The sequence below is a fragment of the Dasypus novemcinctus genome, chromosome 19 (genome assembly GCF_030445035.2).
Source record: "Dasypus novemcinctus isolate mDasNov1 chromosome 19, mDasNov1.1.hap2, whole genome shotgun sequence".
Lineage (NCBI taxonomy): Eukaryota > Metazoa > Chordata > Mammalia > Cingulata > Dasypodidae > Dasypus > Dasypus novemcinctus.
In genome coordinates, this window is record NC_080691.1 from 52677459 (window position 1) to 52692943 (window position 15485).

General features: G+C 40.4%; 1 protein-coding gene and 1 pseudogene across 9 annotated transcripts in view; both read left to right on the top strand.

Annotated features, from left to right (window-relative positions):
• The window catches only part of DGCR8 (DGCR8 microprocessor complex subunit), a 54004-nt gene that overhangs the window by 14090 nt on the left and 24429 nt on the right, over positions 1-15485 (top strand). The gene's annotated exons all lie outside the window — the stretch shown is intronic.
• On the top strand, positions 5805-8313 carry LOC139437027 (solute carrier family 15 member 4-like; annotated as a pseudogene).

Here is a 15485-nt window from a genome sequence, read left to right on the forward strand (position 1 = left end):
CGTCGTCATCTTTTTGGTGCATCTCTTTGCCATCTAATGCTATTGCCAGACTGTGAAGGTCTGGAACACCTTTTATCTTTTTTTACCAGGAGGTCCAAGGAATCGAACCTGGGAGCCCAATTGTTTGAGCCACAGCCACTTCCCTCATTGTGGTTTCAATTTGCATTTCCATGATGACTAATGATGTGCTTCTGTTCGTGTGCTTTTTGGTCATTAATATATCTTCTTTGGAGAAATGTTTATTCAAGTTTTCTGTCCACTTTTTTTTTTTTAATTGATTTGAAGTCTATCACTTAAACATACATAAACAATAAGTGTGTAATAATAGTTATGAACTTACAAAACAAACATATATAACATACAGGACTCTCATAACTCACCCTAACCATCAATAACTTGCATGGTTGTTAAACCTTTTTAACTAGTGATAAAGAGCATTGTCAAAAGATTACTACTATCCAAAGTATTTTTCCCCCAACAAGCCCTATTATTATTATCTTTCTGTCATTTATATATGAACATACATAAACAATCAAGTGTGTAGTAAAAGTTTTGAACTTACAAAGCAAACATGCGTAACACCATTCACGAGTCCCATATATCAGTCCTCCACCAACACCTTGCATTGTCACGAGATGTTTGTTACAAATTATGAAAGAATATTGTCAAAATATTACTACTAATCATAGTCCTTACCTTACATTTTGGTGTGTTTTTCCCCCAGCCCACCATATTATTATTTTTTAAATATATTTTTTATGACAGAAGTTGTAAACTTATAAAACAATCATGCACATATACAGAATTCCCAAATAACACCCCTCCATCAACACACCACACTGTGGTGGAACATTTACTACAGATAAGATAATGTCATCTGATTGTTACCATGTCCATAGTGTACATTTGGCTCACATTTTCCATACTGCCTCATTATCAACACAGTACATCTTTCACATAGATGCAAGAATATTATATTATTACTTCTAACCACAGTCCATAGGTCACTCCAGCTGTATTTTTCCCATGCTTCTCCACATTCCCAGCACCCTGCAGTAGTGATGTTCATTTGCTCTGTCTCACAAAGGGCACTCTTGTATCTGTACCACCAACCACAATTCTCATCCACCTCTTGGTTTACTGTACTATCCAGTTCCTAGATTATTCTCTAGCATTCTGTCAGTTGGCATTTACATATCTAGACTACCATTTTCAGTCACATCCCCATTTATAAACTGGCTACAACATCTGTTCTAGTTCACAGGACATTCTTTCATTTGTACTATTAATCACAGTTCTCATCCACCTCTGGTTTCACTGTATTATTCAATCCCTAGATTATTCTCTAGCTTTCTTTCAATTGACATTTACATCCCTAGATTACCCTTTTCAGCCACAATCCCATCTATAAACCAGATTCTACTCACTATGTGTTACCATCAACTCTATCCATTTCCACACATTTACAGTCAAGCTAATTAAAACTTCTACATACATTAAGCATCAGTGCTCCTTCACAGCTCTCCTCTTATCTCCTAATAACTTATACTCTAGGTTTTAACTCCATGCATTTATTCTTCATATTTAGTTCACTTTAGTGAGACCATGCAATATTTGTCCTTTTTTTATCTGGCATATTGGCTTAATGTCTTCAGGTTTCATCCATGTTAGCGTTATGTGTCCCAATTTCATTTCTTACTGCAGCATAGTATTCCATCATGTCTATATACCACATTTTGTTTATCCAGTTATTGGTTGATGGGCACTTGTATTATTTCCATCTTTTGGCAATTGTGAATAATGCCGCTATGAACATTGGTGTGTAGATGTCTGTTCGTGTCACAGTTTTCAGTTTTTCTGGATATATTCCTAGTAGTGGAATTGCTGGATCATATGGCAAGTCTATATTTAGCTTCCTGAGGAACTGCCAAACTGACTGTCACAGAGGCTGCTCCATAGGCTGTTGGAATTTTGATTGGTATTGTGTTACATCTGTAAATCACTTTGGGTAGAATTGATATCTTAATGATATTTAGTTTTCTAATACATCAACATGGAATGTCCTTCCATTCATTTAAGTATTTTTGATTTCTTTTATCAGTGTTTTATAGTTTTCTGTGTACATTCTTAGATAGATTTAAGCCTAGACATTTGATTCTAGGTGCTGTTACAAATTGCCTTGTCTCCTTAACTTTTTCTTCAGATTGCTCATTACTGGTGTACAGAAAGACTGCTGGTTTTTGCGTGTTGATCTTGTACCCATCTACTTTGCTGCATTCGTTTATTAGCTCTGGTAGCTTTATTGTGGATTTTTCAGGATTTTCTGTATATAAAATCATGTCATCTGCAAATAGGAAAAGTTTTACTTCTTCCTTTCCAATTTGGATGCCTTCTATTTCTTTTTTGTACTTAATTGCTCCACCAGAACTTCCAATTCAATGTTGAATAATAGTGGTGACGTGGGCATCCTTGTCTTGTTCCAGATTTTAAGAGAAAAGCTTTCAGTCTTTCACCATTGAGTATGATGTTAGTTGTAGGTTTTTCATATCTTCCTTTTATCATGTTGAGGAAGTTTCCTTCTATTCCAAGTTTTCTAGGTGTTTTTTGTTTTTTTGAAGATGTGGCTTTTTTTTTTAAAGATTTTTAAATTTTTAAAAAAAAATTTATTTCTCTTCCCTCCTCATCCCCATTGTTTGCTCTCTCTGTCCATTTGCTGGGTGTTCTTCTGTGTTTGCTTGTAGTCTTGTCAGTGGCACCAGGAATCTATGTCTCTTTTTGTTGTGTCTTCTTGCTGCGTCAGCTCTCCATGTGTGCGGTGCCACTCCTGAGCAGGTTGCGCTTTATTCACACTGGGCGGCTCTCCTTGCAGGATGTACTCCTTGCGCGTGGGGCTCCCCTACATGAGGGACACCCCTGCGTGGCACGGCTCTCCTTGTGTGCATAAGCACTGCGTGTGGGCTAGCTCACCAGACAGGTCAGTAGGCCCTGGGTTTGAACCCTGGACCCTCCTATATGGTAGGTGGACGCTCTATCAGTTGTGCCAAATCCACTTCCCTCTAAGTTTTTTATCAAGAATGGGTATTGGATTTGCCAAATGCCTTTTCTGCATCAATAGAGATAATCATGTGTTTTTTCCCTTTGTTCTTTTAATGTGGTGTAATTCCTTAATTGATTTTCTTACATTCTTCCGTTGAGCTATCCTTGCATGCCAGGCATATAGTTATTTTATTGTGCTGTTGGATTCAGTTTGGTAGTATTTTGTTGAGGGTTTCCTCATCTATATTTATGAGGGGTGTTGGTCTGTAGTTTTCATTTCTTGTGGTCTCTTTATCTTGCTTTGGTGTTAGGATGATGTGGACCTTATAGAATGAGTTAGGGAGTATTTCCTCCTCTTCAATTATTTCGAAGAATTTTAGCAGAATTGGTGTTAATTCTTGTTGGAATGTTTGGCAAATTTCACCAGTGAAGCTGTCTGTTCCTGGGCTTTTCTTTGTTGGGAGGTTTTTGTTTACTCATTCAATCTCCTTTGTTACTTATTGGTCCATGGAGATCTTCTGGTGCTTCTTTTGCCAGTGTAGGTAATTTTTATCTTCTTAGGAATTTTTCTATTTCATCTATGTTATCTGATTTTTTATAGCTTCCTCTTGTAATCCTTTTTATTTCTTCAGTAATAATGTCCCTCCTTTCATTTCTGATTTTAGTTATTTACTTCCACTCACTTTTTGTTAGCCTAGCTAAAGGTTTGTCAATTTTATTGATCTTTTCAAAGAACTAACTTGTTTTTGTTTACTTCCTTCTATCCCGTGTGCTTAGTTTGTACTTCTTTTTCTAAATCCTTCAGTTGTGAGGTTAGGTTTCTGACTTGCAATCTTTTCCTTTTTGATAAAGGCATTTATAGCTATACATTTCCCTCTGAGCACTGCCTTTGCTGCATCCCATAAGTTTTGATACACTGTGTTTTCATTTTCATTCACCTCAAGATATTTCCTAATTTCCCCTGTGGTTTCTTCTTTGACACAGTTTGTTTTAGAGTATGTTGTTTAATTTCCACGTATTTGCAAATTTTCGCATTCTCTCTCATTGGTTTCTAGCTTCATTCCCTTTTGTCAGAGAAGATACATTGTATGATTTCAGTATTTTTTTATTTATTGAGATTTGTTTTGTGACCTTCATGTGGTCTCTCCTAGAGAATGGTCCATGTGTACTTGAGAAGTATTCTGTATTTTGCTGCTATTAAGTGAAGTATTTTATATATGTATTTGTTCAATCTGATTGTTTTAGAGTATTATTCAAGTCTTATATTTTATTGTCTTTTTAGATGTTTTATCCTTTATTAAAACTGGTATATTATTGTTTCCTACTATTATTGTAACCCAATTTATTTCTCCCTTCAAATTTGTTGGTATTTGCTTTATGCCCTTTAGCCCATACATATTTATAATTATGTCTTCTTGTTGAATTGTCTCCTTTATCTTTATATAGTGCCTTTGTCCCTTGTAACTGTTTTTGACTTAGTCAATTTTATCTGAAATTACTGTCGCTACTCCATATGGTTGGGGCATGCTTTTTTTTTTTCCGTTTATTGAATTATATCACTCATATGTAAACACACATAAACAATAAGTGTATAGTAATAGTTGTAAACTTAAAAAACAAACAAATGTAACATCACACAGAGCTCTCATACCTCACCCTACTACCAATACCTTGCATTGTTGTGAAACATTTTTAACTATTGATTAAAGAGCATCCTCAAAATATTACTACTGACCAAAATAGCTTACATTTGGTGTATTCTTACTCCAACCCACCCTATTATTATTTCTATATCATTTATATGTGAACATACATAAACAATAAGGGTACAGTAAAAGTTGTGAACTTAAAAAGCAAACATGCATAACATCATATAGGGGTCCCATACATCAACCCACCACCAATACCTTGCATTGTTGTGAGACATTTGTTACAAATTATGAAAGAATATCATCAAAATCTTATTGCTGACTATAGTCCTTATCTTATATTTGGTGCATATATCCCCCAACCTACCCTATTATTATTTTTTAAATAATTTTTATGTCAGAAGTTGTAAACTTATGAAACCATCATACACATGTGCAGAATATGCATACAACACTCCTTTATCAACACATCACACTGTGGTGGAACATTTGTTACAGATTATGAGATAGTAACATCAGATTATTACCATGTCCATAATATACATTTGGCACACTTTTTCCATTATCAACACAGTACATCTTTGGCATAGATGCATGAATATTACATTATTACTGTTAACCACAGTCCATAGGTCGCACCAGTTGTATTTTTCCTGTACTTCTCCACATTTCTACCACCCTGCAATGTGATGTACATCTGCTCTGGCTCACAAAGGATACTTTTACACCATTACCATCAACCACAATTCTCAACCACTTCTGGATTTCTGTGTTATTCAGTTCCTAGATTATTCTTTAGCTTTCTGTCAGTTGGCATTTATATCCCTAGACCCCTTTCAGCCACATTCCCATTTATAAACCAGCTGTTACTCACTATAATGTGTTACTATCAAGTCTATACATTTCCACACTTTTACAGTAAAGTTAATTAAAACTTCTACATACATTAAACATCAGTAGTCCATCTCAGTCCTCCTCTTTAAGAATCTACCACCTACCACCAGGTCTTGAAGTATTTCCTTCTAGAAGCTTTATGGTTCTTGCTTATTTTTTTTTTTTAAGATTTATTTAGGCTGGGCAGCCACCTGTAGAAGTCAGCATGCTGGGTGGTGGCAGAGCATGGAGGGCCTGGGCGGTGAATGGGCACTGCTGCTGGGGTGCAGGCCAGCATGGGGTGCGGCGTGCACAGCTATGCTGCTGGCAGTGCTGCTGGAGCACGCCATCTTCTATGTGTCACGGGCAGCCTGCTGCTCTTCCTCAATGGGCCACCCTTCGGCTGGGAGGGTACACAGGCTGGCCAGGCACTGCTGCTCTTCATGGGCATCACCTACCTCGTGTTGCCGCTTGGCAGCTGGCCAGCCGACATACTGCTGGGCAAGGCGTGCACCGTGCTGAGCTGGTGCTCGTGGGCCTGGGCATGGGCACTGTCAAGGCCAACATTGCTGCCCCTCTGCACCGACCAGCTCAAAGATAGAGGTCCAGAGTCCACCAGGAGGTTTTTCAATTGGTTTTACTGGAGCATCAACTTGGGGGTGATCATTTCACTAGGTGACATCGCATACATTCAGCAGAATGTTAACTTCCTCATAGGCTACCTCATCCCCACTGTCTGCATTGGCATCTCCTTCATGGTTGTCTTCTGTGGGCAGAGCTTTTTCGTCACCAAACTCCCTGATGGCAGTGCGTACACTGACATGGTCAAGATAATGGCCTACTCTTGCTGTCCACAGAGGCGAATCAGAGACTGCTGGAGTAGGAGTGAAGGCATTGGGGTCCTTCAGCCATCTTCTAAACAAAGTCTGTTTGATTCATGGAAGATGCGAAATCCTTTGTCAAGATTATCCCAGTGTTCTTGGCTTTGATTGTTTACTGGACTGGGTATTTTCAAATGCAGACAACATACGTTTTATAGAGTCTTCATTTGAGGATTCCAGAAATTTCAAGTGTTGCATCCACTCCTCATATGTTTCCAGCAGCCTGGCTAACTATGTTCGACACAGTGCATATCCTTCTGCTGATCCTGCTGAAGGATAAGCTGGTTGATCCCGTCCTGTGGGGCACGGCCTATTGCTGTTGTCCTTGAAGAGGATCACTGTAGGAATGTTCTTCGTCATATGCTCAATCTATGCAGGAATTTTGGAAAGCAAAAGACTGAACCTCATTAAAGAGAAAATAATCAATAAGACCATCGGGAATGTTGTTTTATCATTCTGCCGATCTGGTGGCAGGTTCCCTAGTATGTGCTCACTGGGGACAGCGAGATATATGTAAGTATAGCAGGTCTGGACTTTGCATACTCGGCTGCCCCCGAAGTCCATGCAGAGCGCCATCATGGGTCTCTTCTTCTTGGGTATCAGGTCCTTTGTGGGCTCGGGGCCCTTGGCCCTGGTTTCCATCAGCGCCATTGGCTGGATGAGCAGCCACATGGACTTCGGTAATATTAATGACTGCTATTTGAACTATTACTTTTTTCTTCTGGCTGCTATTCAGGGAGCTACCCTCTTGCTTTTCCTTATTGTTTCTGTGAAATATGACTGCCAGCGGTCAAGAGCAAATGGAGTGCCTGCCAGTGGGAGGATCTGACATCTCTGAAGCTGGTGGTCGATTCATTAGACTGACAATAATAAATTCAATGGCATTGGTGCACTGAAATGAGGCAGGGTTTTTAAGTTGCCTTGAGGCATTTGGCTTTCTTAAAACTTGCATGTTACCTGAATTAGTTCCTGCCTTTCTTCTTTAGCAAATAAACTAGGAAAGCGCTTTCCTGCTGCTTAGGAAATAATGCTGCGCCCTTTGAGGAGAGAGTCAGGGCTGATGTGAGCGTGCTGTCCTCATTGTTGGGGCTCTCTGCCTTCTTGGAGCTGCTTCCTCTTTAAAAGAAAATTCATAATCGGGGGATACTGCACACAAAGTGATTGGCATACCAGTTTTTTAAACAAATCTCATTCCCACAAACCATTTTTTTTTTTTTAAATAACATCTACTCATCCTAAGGAATGAGATAAAAATATGGACAAATGCTGAAAAGATTAACTGTAAAGGTTCTATTATGCTTTCTTTCATAAGCTACAAACCTTGCCAGGTGTTTTTGGTATAGGTATAGTAAATATTTTATTTGCTGCTTCAAAATTTTCTTAAAACAAAAGTAAAAGCATGTAAATTATGGCCTCTCTCAAGCTACAAAACAACCTAAAGGGTGTTGTAAACCTTACATATAGTAAGTGTTTAAGTTAAAGTATCATTCTATTTTTGGGTCTGGCTGAGACTAAAGACTGATGATCATGGGGGACAGAAGGAAAATATTATTTTGCATAGAAGTAGCTGGTGTCTTGAAAGTGTTAAATATGAATGTGAACTGTGTGACTAGTCATCAAATTTTATATTATTTTACATATATGGGGGTTCCAGTTTTATTAAACTATTCTGTATTTTTGTTGTAACTTCAAGACTTGTTAAATAAATAAATTAATAAATAGATAAAAGATTTATTTCTCCCCCCCTCCCTCCATTGTCTGCTTTCTGTGCCCACCCACTGTGTGTTCTTCTGTGTCTTCTTGTATTCTTATTAGGTGGCTCCAGGAGCCAATCCTGGAACCTTCCAGAGTGGGAGGTCTTGCGCCACCTCAGTTCCCTGGTCTGCTGCGTCTCTTATTGTCTCTCTTCTGTATCTCTTTTTGTTGTGTCATCTTGCTGTGTCACCTCTCCGCATGGGCCAGCACTCCTGCCTGGGGCAGCACTCTGCGTGGGCCAGCTTGCCACACGAGCCAGCTTGCCTTCACCAGGAGGCCCTGGGTATCAAACTCTGAACCTCCTGTAAGTTAGACAGGAGCCCAGTTGCTTGAGCCACATTCACTTCCCAGGTTCTTTTATATTTAGATTTTTGTTCCATTTTGAGTTAATGTTTGTTTAAGGTATGAGATAGGGACCCTCTTTTCTTCTTTTGGCTGTGGATTTCTAGTTCTCCCAACACCATTTGTTGAATGGACTGTTTTGTCTGAGCTGGATGGGTTTGACAGGCTTGTCAAAAATCACTTGATCCTAGATGTGAAGGTCTGTTTCTGAACCATCAGTTTGGTTCCATTGGTCTAGGTATCTGTCTTTATGCCAGTACCATACTGTTTTTACCACTGTAGCTAGGTAATAAGATTTAAAGCCTGGAAGTGTGAATCCTCCAACTTTGCTTTTTCTTTTAAGATGTTTCTGGCTATTCAGGACCCCTTATCCTTCCAAATAAATTTGATAATCATGCTTCCATTTATTTAAAAAATGCTAGTGGAATTTTTATGGGGGTTGCATTGAGTAGATTGACATCTTAATGATATTTAGTCTTCTAGTCTGTGAGCATGGAATGTTCTTCAAATTATTTAGGTCTTTTGATTTCTTTCAACAATGAATTGTAGTTTTCTGAATACAAGTGCTTTACATTGTTGGTTAACTTTATTCCTAAATATTTGAGTTTTATCTGTCATATTTTATTTTCACCATTCTTTTGACACTCTTAGTTACTTTTACTGATATAATCTTCATTTCTTTTTTTTTTAAACCCAACTCTTTTTATTTATCTATTTTCCCCTTTCCCCGCCCTGCTGTTTTGCTGTGTGTGTCCATTTGCTGTGTGATCTTTTGTATCTATTTCTCTTTTTGTCTTCTTATCTTTCTCATCTAGGATTCACTGGGATTTGATTCTGGGGACCTCTGATGTGGAAAGAGGTTCCCTGTCAGCTGCGCCACCACAGTTCCTGGTTTCTTCTGTGCTTTAACTTGACTCTCCCCTTTGTCTCTCTTTTGTTGTGTCATCATCTTGCTGTGTGGCTCACTTGCATGGGCACTGGCTCACCACGTGGGCACTCGCACAGGCATTTGGCTTGCCATGCAGGCAGTGGACTCACTGTGTGGGCTTGCTTTCTCTTCTTTTTCATCAGGAGGCCCCAGAGATTGAACCTGGGTCTTCCTATATGGTAGGTGGAAGCCCTATCACTTGAGCCACATCTGCTTCCCAATCTTCATTTCTAGTCTCTTCCAAGCCTCTCTTGCCTGTCTTTTCTTTTTAGGCTATAGCACACCCCTTAGTATTTACTGCAAAGCCAGTCTCTTGGTTACAAACTCTGTTTCTGTTTTTCTGTGAATATTCTAAACTCACCCTCATTTTTGGAAGACAGTCTTGCCAGATATAAGATTCTTGGCTGGGAGATTTTCTTTGGCAGTATTTAAAATATACCATATCACTGTCTTCTTGCCTCCATGGTTTCTGGTTAGAAATTGGCACTTTATCTTATTGGGTATCCCTTACATGTTATACATTGTTTTTATCTTGCTGCTCTTAGATTCTCTCTTTGTCTTTGGCATTTGACGTTCTGATTAGTATGTGTCTCGGAGTTGGTCTATTTGGGTTTATTTGGATGGGAGTATGTTGTGCTTCTTGGACATGAATATCCATGTCCTTCAATAGGGTTGGGAAATTTTCTACCATTATTTCTTCATATTTGCCTTCTGCCCCTTTTCCCTTCTCCTCTTCTTCTGGGACACCCATTACACGTATGTTTGCATGTCTCTTGCTGCTGTTTAGTTCCCTGAGATCTTGTTCAAATTTTCCCATTCTTTTCTCCATCTTTTCTTTTTTATGTTCACTCTCAGAGGCCATTTCTTCAGGCTCACCAATCCTTTCTTCTGCCTCCTCCAATCTGCTATTATATAATTCCTGTGTATTTGTAGTTTCATTTATTGCACCTTTCATTCCCATAAGATCTGCTGTTTTATAATGTATGCTTTCAAATTCTTCTTTGTGCCCATCCAATGTCCTTTTTTTCCCCTCCCCCTTCCCCCCCTCCCCTCCACCCTGCTGTTTTTGCTGTCTGTGTTCATTAGCTGTTTGATCTTCTGTGTCTATTTTTCTTTTTGTTTTCTCATTTTCTCCTCCAGGATTCACTGGGATTCAGTCCTGGGGATCTCCAACATGGAGAGAGGTCCTGTCACTTTTGCCACCTCAGTTTCTGGTTTCTATTGTGCCTTGCCTTGATTCTTCCCTTCATCTCTCTTTTTATTGTGTCATCATCTTGCTGCATGGCTCATCACACGGGCACGCCTTTACCAGGAGGCCCTGGAGATCGAACCTAGGTCCTCCCGTATGGTAGATGGAAACCCAGTCACTTGAGCCACATCTACTTCCCCCAATGTCTTCTTAATATCCTTAATCTTGTTAGCCATCTTATTGAATTTTTTAAGGATATTTGTTTGAACATCTGTGATTAGTTGTGTCAAGTCCTTTATATCATCTGGAGGCTTATCTTGTTCCTCTTACTGGGCCATATCTTCCTGTTTTCTGGTGTGGATTGTAATTTTTTTTTGGTATCTTGGCATCTTGCTTAATATCTGGAGATTTTCTTGTTCCTCTTACTGGACCTTATCTTCCTGTTCTCGGGTGTGGACTGTAATTTTTTGTTGGTGTCTTGGCATCTTGCTTACTAGATGTATTCTGGGTGAAGTTTCTCTTTAGTTAAGGGCTCTCTTGCCCTTTCTCCCTTGGTGGCTGTGTAGTAGGAGCCAAGGATGTAGTTGGTGCTGTAAGCTGTGGAGACTCAAGCTGCCCTCATTTCCCCAGGGACCAATGAAGCTTCTCCCCACTTTCTTCTTTGCCAGGGATCAGGACAGAGCTTCAGCCATGTGTAATAAATCGAGGAGTGCAGGCCTAGACTGTAATTGCTCAGAGAGACGGCTGAAGCTTCAAGCCCCTTTCTTCCCTGCCTGGGGCATGAATGGAGCTGCAGGTGGGCAGCAGTCTGTGCTGTGTGGGTCCAAAATGACTGCAGTCACCCCACCCAGTAGACTTCCTACTATTCGATCTGTGCCTGCCAGAGGTACCTGCAGTTACCCAGAGAGGCTGGTACGCTAGAGGTGGGGCTGAAGCCTAGGGTAGGGCTGCAGGCCGATCTGGGTGAAAGAAGCCGGTCCCTCCCATCACTGTGATTTTCATTCTGCCCAACTTCCCCTCATGCTGGGGGCGGAGTTAAAATGGCAGCTACTGGCCTCTTTCTGACTTGGTTCAAACTTTAGCTGTTCTTAGGGCTATACTTTAGCCACCTGAATTTACTAGTCAGTAGCTGAAATTGGTAGCCAACTGTCTCTTCCTCCCGTTTTTGAGAATTCTAGCTTCCAATTCCAGCCATGGAATAGCTCCTGAGGTGGCTTGTGCCACCATAGTAGGATGATCATTGACCTCCGTGGCATGGCCTGTATTTTCCCTCAGAGGCTGGCTCAGGTCCCCCAGCTTCCTCCCTGCTGGTGGTGGAGCCGCAGTGTGACCTGAACTGAAAAAAGCCAGTCGCTACCCGCACTGTGATTTTTTTAGTCTACTGGGGCAACTGTGGTCATTTTGGACCCAGGCAGCATAGATTCTTGTAATCTTTGTTGCACTCTATACATCTTAATATTTTAAGGTGTTAATTCTGAGCTTTAGTTCCTGAGATGTCTGATTCTTAAATTTGTATCCAGCTAGTGATATGTAGTGATATGTCAGAGATTTGCTTGATTGCCAGGAGATAATGGCAACATAAAAGCACCTTTCACAATCTTTGCAAATTCCCATTGCTTTGGGTGGTAATTTGCTTCAGAGTTTAGCCCTCTTATCAAGATCAACCCAAAGTGAATGCAAAATACCGAGTCCTTTCTGTTTTTTTGTTTTTAATTTTTAAAGATTTATCCCCCCCCCCCCCCGTTGTCTCCTCTCTGTGTCCGCTTGCATTCTTGTCAGGTGGCACTGGGAATCTGTTCTCTTTTTGTTGCATCATCTTGCTGCGTCAGCTCTCCACGTGTGGGGCGCCACTCCTGGGTGGGATGTGTTTTTTGCGTGGGGCAGCTTTCCTGCGGGGCACACTCTGCGCGGTGGGACACTGCTATGCAGGGGGCATCCCTGTGTGGCACAGCACTCCTTACGCACGGCAGCATTGCGCATGGGCCAGCTCATCACATGGGCCAGGAGGCCCTGGGTATCGAACCCTGGACCTCCTGTATGGTAGGAGGACGCTCTATCAGTTGAGCCACATCTGCTTCCCTCCTTTCTGTCTTATGTGAACCTGTGTGGATCCCTGGAGCCTGCTTCTTTCCTGGGCTTATTTTTGCTGGTGGCCTTAGGAAATTACCCCATTTACAGTTTATAGGAATTTGAATGCTCCTTCTGCCTCCTTAGAAAGAGACTGTCTTACCCTCCTAAGTGCTCTGCTGTTTGACTTAATAATGCAGGTAGTTCTAAGCCCTAAACCACTTTGACTTAACTATTTCTTAACACTGTCTCAGCAAGCTGTTTCTTTGCTTTCAGGACAAATTCTGGGAGGGCAAGCTCCAGACCAATTTCCTGTTCAGTCTTTCTGGCTTCTACCTGGTAGATTTGCAAGGACTTACAGGCATCCTGGTATGGCAATGAGAGTAACTTTGCTCTCTCAGGAACAGGGCTAGGGACCTACAATGGGAGCACAGGCTGCCTACATAGTGCGCCAAGGAAGGGGTGGGGGAGGGACTAGCAAGAGCATCATGAACTTTGCCTTCCATATTTCAGGTTGCTTTTTCTTGATTTGGCACTAGCCTGGTTACAGTTTTCTGGAGTTTTGAGGAAGGTGGCTCTACCAGTTTTTGCTTGTAGTTTAAAGATTTTGTGGGGGGTGGCATTCTGGAGTGTCTTATGCTCCCATCTTGGTCAGAGGAAGCTTGATTTTAGTCTTTTAAAATTTGTTGAGACTAGTAAGCTAAGGTGGTCTATTCTGGAGAAAGATCCATGTGTTATTGAAAAGAATATGTATTTTGCTGTTCTGGTTTAGTTCTATATATATCCGTTAGGTCTAGTTCATTTATAATACTGTTCCAATTCTCAGTTTCTATATTGATCTTCTGTCTAGATGTTATCCACTGATTAAAGTGTATTGAAGTCTCTAATGATTATTGTCACGATGTCTGGTTATCCCTTCAATTTTGTCAATGCTTGCATCATTTGTTTTGGGGCATTGTGGTTAGGTGCATAAGTGTTTATGATTGTTATTTCTTCTTGGTATATTGACTCTTTTATTGCTATTCTATGTCCTTCTTTGTCCTTCTAACTGTTTTTGACTTAAAGTCTGTTTTGTCCAATATTAGTCTCCCTAGCCCGGCTCTCTTTTGGTTAGTATTTGCATGGAATATTTTTTCTATTCTTTCATTTTCAGCCTATTTTTATCTTTGGGTCTAAGGTAAGTCTCTTGCAGACAACATATAGTTGGAGCATGCTTTTGTATCCATTCTGCTAATCTGTTTTTTGATGGGGGAGTTTAATCCATTTATGTTCGGTATAACTCCTGATGAGGCAAAACTTCAGCTGTTTTGTCCTTTGTTTTTTATGACTCTTACATATTTTTTGTTCCTGTTTCAATCTGTTGTAGCCTTTTGTATATAGTTGATCTGTTTTTTATTTTGGCAGGCAGGCAAGAGTTTATTGGGAAGCTCTCCCAATGGAGAGGTTCTGAAGATTAGACTTCAGCCCCATAGCTGATCTTTTGTGATGTAACTGATTGCCCCCTTTCTTGTTTCTGTTTGTCAATACATTTTAAATACTTCCTCTTTGGTTATCCTGGGGTTTGTATTAAACAATCAGCTTCTGTAACATAGTAGTTGCAAAGATACCAACTTAACTTCAGTAGCATGCACAAACACACAAATACAAAATAGCACACACAATCTCTGCTCTCATTCCTTTCTTTTTCCCTCTTTATGTTCTTTTTGTCACATTGTCTCTTTATATTTTATGTGCCCATTACAAGGAAACATGATCATTTCTTACTCAATTGTATTCTAAATCATACAGTAATGAAAGAGTTGTTGTATACTGAGGATACAATAGTATTGGACTTTGAGTTTATCCATTTAGTTATCTTTACAGAAGATCTGCATTTCTTTGTACTGTTCCAAGCTGCTCTTTCCTTACTACTGGAAGGACTCTGTTTCTTGTAGGGCAGGTGTTTTGTTAATGAGCTCTCAGTTTCTGTCTATCTCTGAATGTCTTAAATTCTCCCTCATTTTCAAAGGACAGTTTTATTAGATAAAGAATATTTGGCTGGCAGGGTTTTCTTTTTTTTTTTTTTTCTTTCTGTACTTTAAATATACCATACCACTGCCTTCTCACCTCTCTGGTTTCTTTTTCTTTTTTCTTTTTTCTTTTTTTAATAGTTATTTATTTATTTTTAAAGATTTATTTATTTATTTCTCTCCCCTCCCCCCCTCCACCCCAGTTGTCTGTTCTCTGTGTCTGTTTGCTGCGTTGTCATCTTTGTTCACTTCTGTTGTTGTCAGCGGCATGGTAATCTGTGTTTCTTTTTGTTGCATCATCTTGTTGTATCGGCTCTCTGTGTGTGTGGCACGATTCCTGGGCAGGCTGCACTTTCTTTCACGCTGGGCGGCTCTCCTTACAGGGCACACTCCTTGCGTGTGGGGCTCCCCTACGTGGGGGATACCCCTGCGTGGCACAGCACTCCTTGCGCGCATCAGCACTGTGCATGGGCCAGCTCCACATGGGTCAAGGAGGCCCGGGGTTTGAACCGTGGACCTCCCATGTGGTAGACGGATGCCCTAACCACTGGGCCAAGTCCGCTTCCCAATATTTATTTTTTTATTTATTTCTCTTCCCTTCTCCCCTCTACCCCCCATTGTCTGCTCTATGTGTTCTTCTTTGTCCACCTGCATTCTTTGTCAGTTGTACCAGGAATCTGTGTTTCTCTTTTGTTGCATCCTCTTGCTACATCAGCTCTCCGTGTGTGTGTGGCGCCACTCCTGGGCAGGTTGCAC